Here is a 13,630-nt window from a genome sequence, read left to right as displayed (position 1 = left end):
TTTACATTCAGGAGCCTTAATACTCCATTCTTCCCATGTAAACTAGTCTCCCTTAACAGACTACAGCACTCATTATGTACTGCGAACTGTGTGACTTTCATCATAGGGAAACCATAGGGACAACCACATTGCATCATGGGAGATGTAGTTCTCCAGGGCAAATGGACTTTAGGTGAGAAGAGGGACTCAAACTATACCTCCCATTGCATAACAAATTGATAGGAAATATATTTTAATGTTTTACTGATCTGATTCAAAACTAAATGTGTTGGGTCAGTTCAAGAAATTGGAAGATTCTAATCAAGGCTGAAGTGATACAAAATGAAACATTTCACTTAATTTTTCCCAATGGAAAATTGAAGATATTTAGCAAAAATTCAGATTTTTTCCAAGCAAATGTTAATTGTGCAGAAACTGCATCATCCATGAGAAAGTAATTAAAATAGAAAATTCCTGGCCAGCTCTATGAATAATTAAGGTAGGTTAACATTTATTATAATTTTCAATTAAAAAAGTAAACCTCTCTTAAAATTCACCATATGTTCTTTCAAGAGTGATGTTGTTAATATCATATAATCATTTAAAACAGAATCTTTGTAAAGCACATTGAAGAAACAAAGTAATCTGAATAAAGTTTGGCTTTCTGAAGATCGTTAAATAGTTGTGGTTCCAAGAATGAGCACAGCCAGCATTTTTGGAGGTGATCACACAATCCTTTCCTTGTGACTACATGCACAAGTGATTGTTTCTGTCTCCACTTAGCCTTCCTTTAAATCTGGAATCAGTTTTCCTCGAAGGCATGCAAACATGCTTTCCCCCCAAATCGTCTATATCTATATTAAGAGAATATCAGGCATTAATTATCATAATGATTTTCAGGCCATATTAACGTGGCTGTATTTTGAGTGAAGATGTAGACTAGTTGGGACAGAAACATATTTGAATGCCTCAAACAAAAAATTAATTCCAAATGTAAAGGAAGGCCAATTGAAGAGAGAAGTAATCATCATTAAACCAGTGGTTAAGTATCATAATTTATTTTTTTGTCTATTTCTAGCCTGAATTTACCTAGCTTCAGCTTACAGATGTTTGATTTTTGTTATGCCTTTTTCTCTTAGTTTAAAGAGTAGTCTATTATTAGAAATCTCTCCCCAGTGGAGATACTTGTAAACCACAAAGAAATCTCCATTTAATCTTCTCTTTGATAAATCAAATAGATTTAGCTTCTTTAGTTTCTCAGTCAGACGTGTACTCATTCTTAGCAGTTTGTAATTTGATATCTTTTCTGAAACATGACCACCAAAACTGGACATACTATTCCAGTAACAAACAGTAAAGAAATCATAGGTGTAAAATTCTACAGAATAACTACAAAAATAAACTAAATGGTCCAGAAACTTTGCCATTGAGGACCTGCTCTTAAATATAAAATAGAGAGATGTGAGCTTAGTCCCCTTCCCTTCCTCCTTTTTTCCAAGAACAAACCAAGGTCACCCTTACTACACACAGTCTTTTTTGCCCTTCTTTTTGGGGACCTGCATACTATGCAGGATCTCTTCTGTGAACAAGTCTGTTGCTTCTGCAGCTGCTTCCACAAACTTCTCCCACATGGCAGATCTCTCCTCCTTAGAGAAAACATCAAAGAAATGTTCTTGCACAGATAGATCTATTAATTAGTCATACAGTTCTGCCCCTTTACTTATCAGTTTTTTCCAGTAACTCACCATTTTATGAACATATTCCCCATGACTTAACTAGTCAATCTTTTTAAGGTAAAATGTAAATTATATGCCTCTGCTGTAATTTGAAACCTTTTTGACAAAGATAATTTAAAAATATTACACTTCATGGTCTCATTTACATTCATATCATTAAACACCTTCAAAGTTTTACCAGTCAGTTTGGTGAGTAAAAGCGTCATTCATCTCTTGCCCCCTGCCTCACGCACAACAAAGCAGGAGTTAATGGGCATGAAAGCAGCTTCTCCTCCCAGCACTCCTCATCCACTCAGAGGAAACCTCATTGGGACTTGGCAAAACAAAGGCAACAGATGCGGGGGGTGGTCGAGTCCAGCATTGGTACATTCAACAATGACCATTCCCGTTGCTACTATACCCTGTGCACTAACCACCATAGGACCCTTGGACAAGTTACAGATACCATCACTCAGCTCCATCCAGACCACTCAGACAAGCAATCAGATCCCCTCCACTTGGGACCCATGAGATGGCCTCCGATAGAGGGAGAAAGGAGCTCCCTAAGGATGAGGAATTGGGCTGCACTAGTAACAAGGATGTGTCCCCACTAAATAACCTCTCTCACTGGATGAAGTAGTCATCCTACCTACACCAAGACCAGTTGATTACCTGAAGCAGTTTCAGGAACTGTTTAAAAGGGTGACTACAGCACAGAAGGTCACTCTACAGGAGGCACAGGGAAAACAGCATAAACTCCTGTAGATCTTCCAACCATCAGTAACCAGTATCTTCCAATAGATGAGGTGATCATGGAATAGGCAGTCACAGTCTGGCAAACACCTGCTTCTGCCCTGCCCCACACCACCAACCAATGGGCAGATAGGAAGTGCTTCGTCCCAGCCAAGGCCAGGGACTTCCTTTTCTTACTCTCACATCCAAACTCCCTAATGGCTGATGAAGTGCACAAAAGGACAAAACAACCACAATTCCAATCAACTCCATAGGATAAAGACTATAAATCTCTTGACTTATTCAGACTCAGCAGCCACCCTTCAACTCTGAGTCCCAAACTACTCAGCCTTTCTGGCAAACTATGACCAATCCAATTACATCAAATTATAAGAACTCTTTGAGAACCTACCAGAACAAAAACACCAATAGCTACAAATATTATCCACATGAGCCAAACAACAGCATACACTGCCCTCCAAACAGCCATAGACATGGTGGACATTGTGACTAAAACCATGGTAATAGCAGTGGTCATGCATAGAGTCCCCTGGCTACAGTCTTGAGGGATTCCTAAGAAGCTACAAATGAAGGTCTTCCATTAGAGAGAGCACATCTGTTCACACTAAGTCCTTCACACTATGAAGGATTCCTAAGCTACACTATACACCCTGGGCATCTACACTCCACCAAATGAAAGAAGACACTATATGTCATACCAAAGACCTTTAATAGACAACTTTAATAGATAACACCAAAGGCCTTATGATTGTATATCAGAACAACATCCCAAAAGATGTAGAATGCAATAGGGTCAGGCTGAGATAACCCAGTATTCTACTTTGAAACAGCAATTTTGAAAAATTGGTTGAGGGTCTCAGTGACCTCTCCCTGTTCCAGAAAAAAACATAATCTCCTAACCATTTATTTGGCCATTGTTAATTCCCTTTTCTCTATGCATTGTCCATTGTAACAGCAGACCAGTGAGTATTGGAGATCATACACTAAGTCTCTCCCATTCCTATCCACCCTTTACACTCTCCCTCCATCCCCATCCCTTGTCAGAGACCCCTCTCAGAAGCATTTCTTACATCTAGAGACTAATCTTTAATTATAGAAAGCTCAACCAATTTGTCCTCAACCACATGTTCAAGTTGGTCACTCTTGCCACAATTATACTGGTGCTATACAGGGGAGACTGGTTTCCAGCCTTCAGCCTTCAAGATGCATATTTCCACATCACAATCCAACCTGAACACAGATGCTTCCTCCACTTTACACTAGTCTCTAAACAATATTAGTACTAAGTTAAGTACTGCCATTCAGCCTATCCACAGCCCCAAGAGTCTTCTCAAACACACTCATTGTGGTCACGGCATACCTTCAACAATAAGGTATAATAATATTAACCTACCTTGATGATTGTCTAATCAACAGCACTATACCTCACCACACAAATCATGGTGTGCACAACTATGTAGCTCTTTCAACATTTAACACCTCCAGATCAATCCACAGAAATCAACTCTGGAACCCACTGAAACCTAAGGGTATGTCTACACTACAACGCTACTGCAAAAGAAGCTAATTCGAAATAACACATCTAGACACAAAAACTAATTCGAAATAGCATTCTGCTATTTTGAAATAGCACGTCCACACTGATTGGATGCTGGATTGCATTTAAGGGCAGCTGAAACTGGTTCCAGCAAAGCATCAGGTCAGTAGTTGCTTTGTGTGGCTTCTGTCTGAGGCTATCCGAGGCTCGTGCTTAAAGGAACCACCCTGAACAGCCGGTTCTCAGCTTTCCCGCTTGCCTGCCTATTCACATGTGGAGGCCTCCCCGGCCTTGGTTGAGGCTGCTGACAGGCTCTCCAGTTCAGCCCAGGAGTCCGGGGTGCAGGGCACGCTCCCTGCAGGCTCCTGGCTGCCGTCCTCCTCCTCCTCCTCCTCTTCTGCTGTGTCAGGAGCAGGACCCTCTTCCCCGGGGTCAATGATGACCAGGGGGGCACGGACAGTCTGACCCCCCCAGGCCTCTGGGTCAGCCACTGGTTGAGAGGCCCTGACCCAGGCCTGCTACAGCTCCTTGATTTTACTCTGCACCTGCTCCTGGCTGTGCATGTGGCCTCTGGTGGCCAGGCTGGCAGCTATACAGCTGTAGACGGCCTCATTCCTGAGCCTAGTGTGGAAATCATGGGCATTGGAGGCCTCCCCCCAAACCTCAATGAGGCCCATGATCTCCATACTAGACCAGGCAGGCGCCCGCCTTTTGCGGCCCCTGGCAGGCTCCTGGGAGCCGCCAGCCTGGTCCTGGGGAGCGGTGGAGGTGGCTGGCTCATGCTGTGCCAGATGCACGGTCTACTGGCTGTGTGCTGGCAGGCTGGCAACTGGCACAGGTGCTGTGGCCAGAGTCTGACCCTTTAAGGGCTCCGGGGCTGTGGGGGAGCAGACGAGTTTTCCTGGTTGTGCCCAGAGTGGCCACCAGGGTTCCCTGGGAAGGGATGGAGGCCCTCTAATTCGAAATAACTGTCTACACAGCACTTATTTCGAATTAGCTATTTCAAATTTGGTGTGATTTGTTGTAGAATAGGTTTGCCAAATTCGAAATAAGTGCTCCACTATTTCAAATTTATTTTGAAATAGCAGTTTGCCTGTGTAGACGCTATTAAAGTTAATTTGAAATAACTGCTGTTATTTTTAATTAACTTTTTAGTGTAGATATATGCTTAGAGCTCATAGAAGCACTCCTAGGCTACGTCTACACTGGCCCCTTTTCCGGAAGGGGCATGTAAATTTCACTAGTCGTCGTAGGGAAATCCGCGGGGGATTTAAATATCCCCCGCGGCATTTAAATAAAAATGTCCGCCGCTTTTTTCCGGCTTTTAAAAAAGCCGGAAAAGAGCATCTAGACTGGCCCCGATCCTCCGGAAAAAGTGCCCTTTGAAGTAGGAATAAGAGCCTCCGGAAAAGGGCACTTTTTCCGGAGGATCGGGGCCAGTCTAGACGCTCTTTTCCGGCTTTTTTAAAAGCCGGAAAAAAGCGGCGGACATTTTTATTTAAATGCCGCGGGGGATATTTAAATCCTCCGCGGATTTCCCTACGACGACTAGTGAAATTTACATGCCCCTTCCGGAAAAGGGGCCAGTGTAGACGTAGCCCTAAGGTACATCTGCACAGAGGCACTATTTCAGCATAATGTCCATTATCCCCAGACAGCATTGTGTGCATCTTAACAGCACATTCATTATTTTGAAATGCATTCGATATAATGGGCGTCTTATTCTGGTTTCCTGTAAACCTTGTTGCACTGGATATCGAGCTTTATTTTGAAATAAGTGCTATGTAGACAGCACCAAATTTTGAAATAAGCTATGTTGAAATAAGCTACTCAATTTACATAGCTCGGTTTGTATAGCTGATTTCAAGATATGCGTTACTGTGTAGATCAGTGGTCAACAACCAGTAGATCAGGATATATTGGTAGATCTTGGAGCTTCTGACAGGTGATCGTGACTGGTTTGGCCAGAAAGCTATCAAGTGCTGGCGTTTCAGTTGTCTCTCCCCACACTGTCATGATGTTCCTGCCCTATGCCTTGTAGCTGCCCCCCCCCGGGAGCCTCCTGGTGCTGTGCAGAGTGTGAGAGTGAGAAGAGGGGAGGTGCTCATGCCAAGATGTCCCTTTCCCCTTCATTTCTGTACCCCATCTGTGCACTTTAAACACTAACAAGATGGTTTATTAGGTGATGAGCTTTCATGGGCCAGCCCCACTTCCTCAGATTAAATTGTGGAAGAAAATTGGCATGACCGTATATACCAAAGGGATACAATAAAAAAAAGTGAACACATATAAAAAAGACAAATCAGATTTACATCCTAGATGAAATATGCAGAATAAGTCTCTGTAACTATAGCTGTAATTTAAAAATTCATGGTCTTCACTTGTATATTAGACCATAACCCCCCCCCCCCTCCTGCTGGTAAATTTCCCCCTGAAGATTTCACAATATCATCATCAGTTAGCTTATACAGCAAATGGGCATCCATTGTGAACCTTACAGTATTCAATTTACCTACTGACAAATTTCTAGACAAACATCTTCTGCCTGAAATAAACTTGTTTTTCAACTTCTGGTGACTGGCTTCAACTCACAGGGTATAAGAACATAGTCTTCTTCTTCAAGTGATTGCTCATGTGCATTCCAATATAGGTGTGTGCGCGCAGCATGCATGAGCCATCGGAAGCTTTTCCCTCAGCAGTACCCTTAGGGCCAGCAGGGAGCCCCCTGGAGTGGCACTGGTATTCCAGCCTATATATACCTCTGCTGGCCCTCTCACACACTCAGTTCCTTCTTACCGCTATGACAGTCATTGGAACAACCCTCAGCTCCTCACTGAGATCGTTATCTTAATTGATCTCCTTCTTTCAATTAATCTTCAGGTAAGTACCTGTGAATTAATTTAGGGTATGTCTACACTACAGCACTATTTTGAATTAACTTAATTTGAAATAGTTAATTTGAATTAAGCTAATTTGAAGTAACGCATCTATACACAAAAACTATTTTGAATTAGCATTTTGCAATTTCGAAATAGCACGTCCACACTGAATGGAACCTGAACCGAAGTTAAGGCTGGACGGAACCAATGCCAGCAGGGCATCAGGTTAGGACTTAGTGTGTGGGGCTGCTGCCTGAGGCTAAATAAGCTCCATGTTTAAAGGGACCCTACTCCACCCCGGACAGACAGTTCTCAGGGTTCCCTGCTTGCTTTTCTACCTTGGAGTGCCTGCACTCGGGACACCACAGCACTTGGCCACATGGAGCCAGAGCTGCCCCTGTGCATGCCGGTGCATCTCGTGGGGTCATAGCCATTAGCCCAGCTGCACTTGCTGCAGGCTGCCATCCGGAGGCTCCTTCGGGGGGCTGTCAGGATCCAGGAGGCCCTGAGGGAGAGCGTCCACCCCAAGGATTCCTCTGTGCCCCATTCCTCCCTCATGTCCTTCCACTTACTGCTCCCTAGACCCCTTCCTGATGTCAAACAAAAGACACGCATGTTCAAAAATAGAAACTGGGTTTATTGAACAAAAAGGTGGGGCGGGGAATGGACTTCTGGGGAGACTGGTAAAAGGAGGTGGGAGAGGGGAAGAGAGAGGGTGGGAGAGGGGAGGGGGAAACCTGGGAGGAGGGAGATGGAAGGGGGAAGCAAGGGGCAGAAGGGGGAGGGGAAACTCAGCGCTCAGGGTTGCGGGTCTCGCCAGACCAACCTGACTTTCATGCAAACCTGCTCCTGGGTTCGCATGTGGCTTTTGGTGGCCAGGCTGGCAGCTATTCTACCATAAACGGCCATGTTCCTCCATCCAGGGCTGAGATCATGGACGTTGGGTGCATCCCTCCCAAACCTGAATAAGGTCCATGATCTCCACCCTGAACCAGGGAGGCGCCCACCTTCTCCAGCCCCTGTCAGGCTCCTGGGAGCTGGAAGACTGCTCCTGGGGAGTGGTGGAGGGCTGGCTGCCAGTGGATTGCTGGCTCATGTTTTGGGGCCACTGGGTCAGGAGCCCCAATGCCCACTGCTGGCTCTGGGCTGGCAGGCTTGGAGCTGGCACAGGCACTGCAACCAGGGTCTACCCCTTTAATGGCTCCGGTGCTGGGGGAGAGGAGATTAAGTTTTCCTGGTTATGCCCAGAGTGGCCACCAGGGCTCCCTGCGAAGGGCTGGAGGCCCCCTATTTCGAATTAAGTGTCTACATAGCACTTAATTCAAAATAGCTATTTCGAATTTGGTGTTACTCCTGGTAGAATGAGGTTTACCAAATTCGAAATAAGAGCTCCACTATTTTGAATTTACTTTGAAATAGTGGTTTGCCTGTGCAGACGCTATTAAAGTTAATTTGAAATAACTGCTTTTATTTCAAATTAACTTTGTAGTGTAGACATACCCTTAGAAACTTTTGTTGTTTTGTTCTTATTGTTCCCCGCCGCGGCACACCGTGCACCCTCAGCAGAGCATGCCCAGCCTACAAGGCTTTAAGTCCTGCAAAAAGTGCAATAGGTCTAAACCGTGTGGTGATCCACACTCCTCATGCTTAAAGTGCCTAAGAGAAGCTCATCTCACAGTGGCGTGCAAAATCTGTAAGGCTTTTAAGCCCAGGACCAAGCGCAAACGAGACTAGCTCCTTAAAATCCTCCTTATGGAGACTGCACTTCAACCGGCACTGGCACCAAACTCAGCATTGGCCTCCCACAGCACACCAAGCCTCTATGGCACTGCCAAAAACTCTCAATTGCCGGCACTGCAGAAAAAGAGGAGGCCCAACAGGAGTTGGTCTCCACGTAGGCTCGTGCCCTCCATGAGCCCTATAGTAGGGCACATGGCACCGATGACCCTGGAGCCCGAGACCTCGAGGTCAAGCAGACACTCCCCCCAACAAAGGGATGTCAGACCTTCTGAGGATTTTCTGGACTCCTCCAAACTAGAAGCCTTGTATGCAGTGAGGGTCCTTATTGACTCATCTCCTTCCTCTCACCCCGGCACCACCCAGGCAGCACAGGGATACTCAACACAGCTTCCCTTCCAGAGCACCTGAAGACCTGGTGCACAGGGGTAGGCAACATCTCTTGGGCCCTACAGCACCGCTCACGGCCCATTCCAGAGCGCGGCACCTCCGCCCAGCACCGCCATCAGTGCATAGCACACCGGCACCTACTTCGGTGCATGACTCCAGCACAGGCATGCCTCCTCCACCGCCTCGGCACTGAGGCAAGCCGGAATCCATGTCTTGATACACTGCAGCTCCGTCAGCACCCACATCGGCACCACTTTTGTCCATCTCCAAGTACTCCTCCAACTCTGCAGCCAAATCCGTCTGGTAGTGCAGGGGTTCCAGGTCCCATTCACGGCACCACTCCCATTCTCGGCACCGCTCCTGGCACCACACTCCCCCACACAAGTACCAGCAGCAGCAATGGGCTCAGCCAATCCTGGTGCCCATGGTCCAACAAATGTTGCCTCCTCAATATCTGTGACAGTGGCTTTTTTGGACACCCAGGGCTTACCATCAGAGGCAGGGGGTAAATCCTTCCAGACACCCCTCAGTTTCTTTTGGGCCATGAATTCCTCCATCGGCAACACCCCTGGTCAGGTCCCCCATGTCAGGACACTCTCTTCCCCAGGCCACTTGTCTGCAGGCCCAGGAGTGAGCCCGGCTCCGGTGAGCCAACCTACTCCTTCTTCGTCAGTGACCATCTCGGACGATCCAGGACACACCATTGCCCCTGTGGGTGAAACATTGAAGGGGTCCTCATCTTCATCCTCGGATGAGGCATTGGCTGACTCCACACCATCCATGCCCTCCATGGATGCTAGGGCTCATCAGGACCTACTCCGTCAACTGGTCCAGAGTTTAGTGGTTCAAGCAGAAAAAGTATCCGATGACTCAGATCCCACTGTGGACATCCTGAACACTGACACCCCCTCCAGAGTGGCTCTGCCAATAAACAAAACCCCTACAAACAGGGAGGCCAAAAAGACTGACTTACTGGGTAGGAAATTTATGCCTCCGGGGTCAACCAATATTGCATAGCAAACCAACAAGTCTTCTTGTCCCGCTATGCCTACAACACCTAGGAGTCTATGGACAAATTTACAGAGTTGTTCCCTGGAGATTCCTGCTCAGAATACAAAGCTCTCCAGGAAAAAGGGAGAGAAATCTCCAGGGCAGCCCTCCAAGCAGCTCTCAATGTGGCTGCCACCACTGTTCCTGTGAGATGGCCTCTGGGATGGTCCCGTGCCACAGTTTTTGGTTCCAAGGCGTGATACCGGAGTGCCAAAACACCATCCAGGACCTCCCTTTCAAGGGACCCTCGCTTTTTTTGGAGCAGACAGAACAGAAACTCCATGTCCTAAAAGACACCATGATGATGCTCAGATCCTTGGGCTTACACTCCCCTGCCACCCAGAGGAGATCATACCCTAATAGGAATGTTCCTAGAGGACCTTCTCAAGGCCCACGCCCTGACTTCACCCAGCAGAGGGGCAGGGGCATCAATGGCAGAAACAATAGGCGCTGCCCACGCCCAGCCCCAGATAACAATCAGGGGCCCCCTAACAAACCACAGGGCCCTGACAGGACTTTTGATGGGATCCACAAGGGACCTTACCAGTCTCCCCTCTGATTTTCCAGTACCATTTATCCCGTTTTCTCCAGGCCTGGAGGAATGTTACATTGGACCAATGGGTCCTGCAGATAGTAGAAAGGGGTATGTAATCCCTTTCCACTCGTCCCCTCCTTCCCAACTCCCTACTCTGTCCCTTTTCAGGAACCCCTCTCACAAGCCTCTGTTACAGGAGGAGGTTCACCATCTTCTCACTCTAGGGGAGGTGGAATGAGTTCCCCTTGAATTTTGAAACAGGGGATTTTATTCCCGCTACTTTCTGCTTCTGAAAGCAAAAGGAGGCCTCTGCCCAATCCTGGACCTTAGAGCCCTAAATCTTTTCATCATCAAGTCAAAATTCAAAATGGTCACTGTGGTATCCATAATTCCCTCCCTACATGCACCCGCTACAGATGTGGCTATCGCGAGTCCATAACCCAACCGCTCACTCCTGGGACAGAGTGTTGACCTAGCCCCTGGAGACTGGTACGCTGCCCTCGACTTAACAGATGCTTACTTTCATGTTTCAATCACCCCTTTCCATCAAAGGTTTCTACAACTCATTGTGGTCCAGGACCATTAGCAATTCATGGCCCTTCCCTTCAGTATTTCTACGGCTCCCCAGGTCTTCACAAAATGCATGGTGGTGGTGGCCGCTGAACTCAGGAAAAGGGGCATCCAAGAGTTCCCCTATTTGGACGATTGGCTCCTCAGGGGAGAGTTGAAAACCCAGGTGAGAAATCACATCACCAAAGTCTGAGAACTCTTTCAAGAACTAGGTCTTCTTTTAAACCTGGACAAATCCACCCTAACTGCTACCCAGACAATAGAATTTGTGGATGCTACCCTGGATTCCCGATCCCAGAAAGCTTCTCTACCCAGCTCCCGCTTTCTCACACTACAGTCAATGGTCAGGTTGCTCCAGAATTTTCCAGAGACCACTGCCCAGGTTTGCATGCACCTATTGGGCCTCATGGCCACGTGCACTTATGTAGTGCAACACGTCAGGCTGCGTATGCGCCCGCTACAGATGTGGCTATTGCGAGTCCACAATCCAACCACTTACTCCAGGGACAGAGTGTTGACTGTCCCTGCTCCCATTTTCCTAGCACTGGAGTGGTGGACCCATCAAGCGGATGTGTGCGCAGGGGTCCCATTCTCCCTTCCAGTCCTATCCATCCAATTGGTCACAGACTGCACAAGCCAATCAAACTGTCCTGAGTTCCTTGATGTTGACATGGTTTGGGGAGCCACCTGGGAGAGCTGTTCACTCAAGATACATGGTCCCCACATGAAACTTCCCTGCATATCAATGTCAGGGAACTCAGGGCAGTCTATTGGCTTGTGCAGCTTTCCTTCCCCACCTGAGGGGCAAGCCTGTCCTCATCGGCTACATCTAGACTGGCATGATTTTCTGCAAATGCTTTTAACGGAAAAGTTTTTCCTTTAAAAGCATTTGCGGAAAAGAGCGTCTAGATTGGCACAGACGCTTTTGCGCAAAAGCACTTTTTGCAGGAAAGCGTCCGTGGCCAATCTAGATGTGGTTTTGCACAAGAAAGCCCCGATTGCCATTTTCGCCATTGGGGCTTTTTTGCGCAAAACAGTTTTTAGCTGTCTACACTGGCCCTCTTGTGCAAATACATTTGCGCAAGAGGACTTTTTCCTGAACGGGAGCTGCATAGTATTTGCGGAAGAACACTGACAATCTTACATTAGATCGTCAGTGTTCTTGCGGAAATTCAAGCGGCCAGTGTAGACAGCTGGCAAATTTTTCTGCCAGTCTAGACGCAGCCATCCTGTCAGACAATATGACAGCAGTAGCATATATAAACAAGCAGGGCGGGGCTCTATCCCCTCACCTGTGCTCAGAGGCGAATGTGCACCCAAAGGTGTCGTATCTCCGAGGCTCCCAGTACATCCTGGCATACAGACTGAGCAGATTGTTTGCAAGCCATGAGTGATCCCTGCATTTGGACGTTGCCCAATTCATCTTCCATGCATAAGGATTTCCCCACCTGGACCTGTTCACCACAGGGCAGAACACGAAGTGCCCCCAATACTGCTCCCTCATGGGATAGGGATGGGGTTCCTTAAGGGACACTCTCCTCCTCCACTGGCCTGCTGTATGCCTTCCTGCCCTTCCCACTGGTTCACAGGGTCCTGCTCAATGTGAGGGAGTTCTGGACATCACTAATTCTAATCACCCCAGCGTGGCCCAGGCAACACTGTTTTTTGACCCTTCTCAACCTCTCACGTGAGAGGCCCATAACCCTCCCACTAGTCCCGGACCTGATATCCCAGGACTTGGGCAGGCTTCACCACCCAGACCTGCAGTCCCTCCACTTGACAGTGTGGAAGCTCCATGGTTAACAGCAGAGGAGCTCCACTGCTCTCAATGAGTTCTGGATGTCCTACTGGGTAGCAGAAAACCTTCCACTAGAACCACGTACCTCGCTAAGTGGAAGCGGTTTTGCTGTTGGGCTTATCAGAAGGGGGTGCACCCGAGGTGGCATCAGGCCCCCATATCCTGGATTACCTGGACCTTAGGCTCCAGCATCTCTCTCCCTCCTCCATTAAGTTCCACCTAGCGGCCATCTTGGCCTTCCACCCAGAGGAAGGTGGGGAAACGCTATTTGCCAATACAATGGTCAACAGGTTTCTAAAAGGAATGGACAGATTCTATCTGCATGTCTGGCAACTCATTCCCCAGTGGGACCTAAACTTGGTCCTATCCAAACTTATGGGCCCCCCCGTTCGAACCATTAGCCACGTGCTCCCTCCTTCACCTATCATGTAAAGTATCCCTCCCAGTGGCAATCACATCCATGAGGTAGGTGTTTGAGCTTAGGGTGCTGAAGTCAGATCACCCCTACACAGTGTTCTTTAAAGACAAAGTTCGGCTCCGCCCTCACCCAGCCTTTATGCTAAAGGTGGTATCTTCATTCCACACTTCCCAGGACATTTTCCTACCAGTCTTTTACCCAAAACCGCATCCATCTGGGAAAGAGCAGGCTTTACACAAATTAGACATCCGTAGGGCATTAGCCTTTTA

General features: G+C 47.4%; 1 protein-coding gene across 5 annotated transcripts in view; it reads left to right on the top strand.

Moving 5' to 3' along the window:
* Positions 1 to 13,630, top strand: part of CFH (complement factor H) — a 123,994-nt gene that overhangs the window by 13,528 nt on the left and 96,836 nt on the right. The window lies entirely within an intron of this gene.

The sequence above is a fragment of the Pelodiscus sinensis genome, chromosome 9, assembly GCF_052426305.1.
Source record: "Pelodiscus sinensis isolate ZL-2025 chromosome 9, ASM5242630v1, whole genome shotgun sequence".
Classification (NCBI taxonomy): domain Eukaryota; kingdom Metazoa; phylum Chordata; order Testudines; family Trionychidae; genus Pelodiscus; species Pelodiscus sinensis.
Note: the sequence above shows the minus strand (reverse complement) of the source record. Positions and strands in the feature narration are given on the sequence as shown.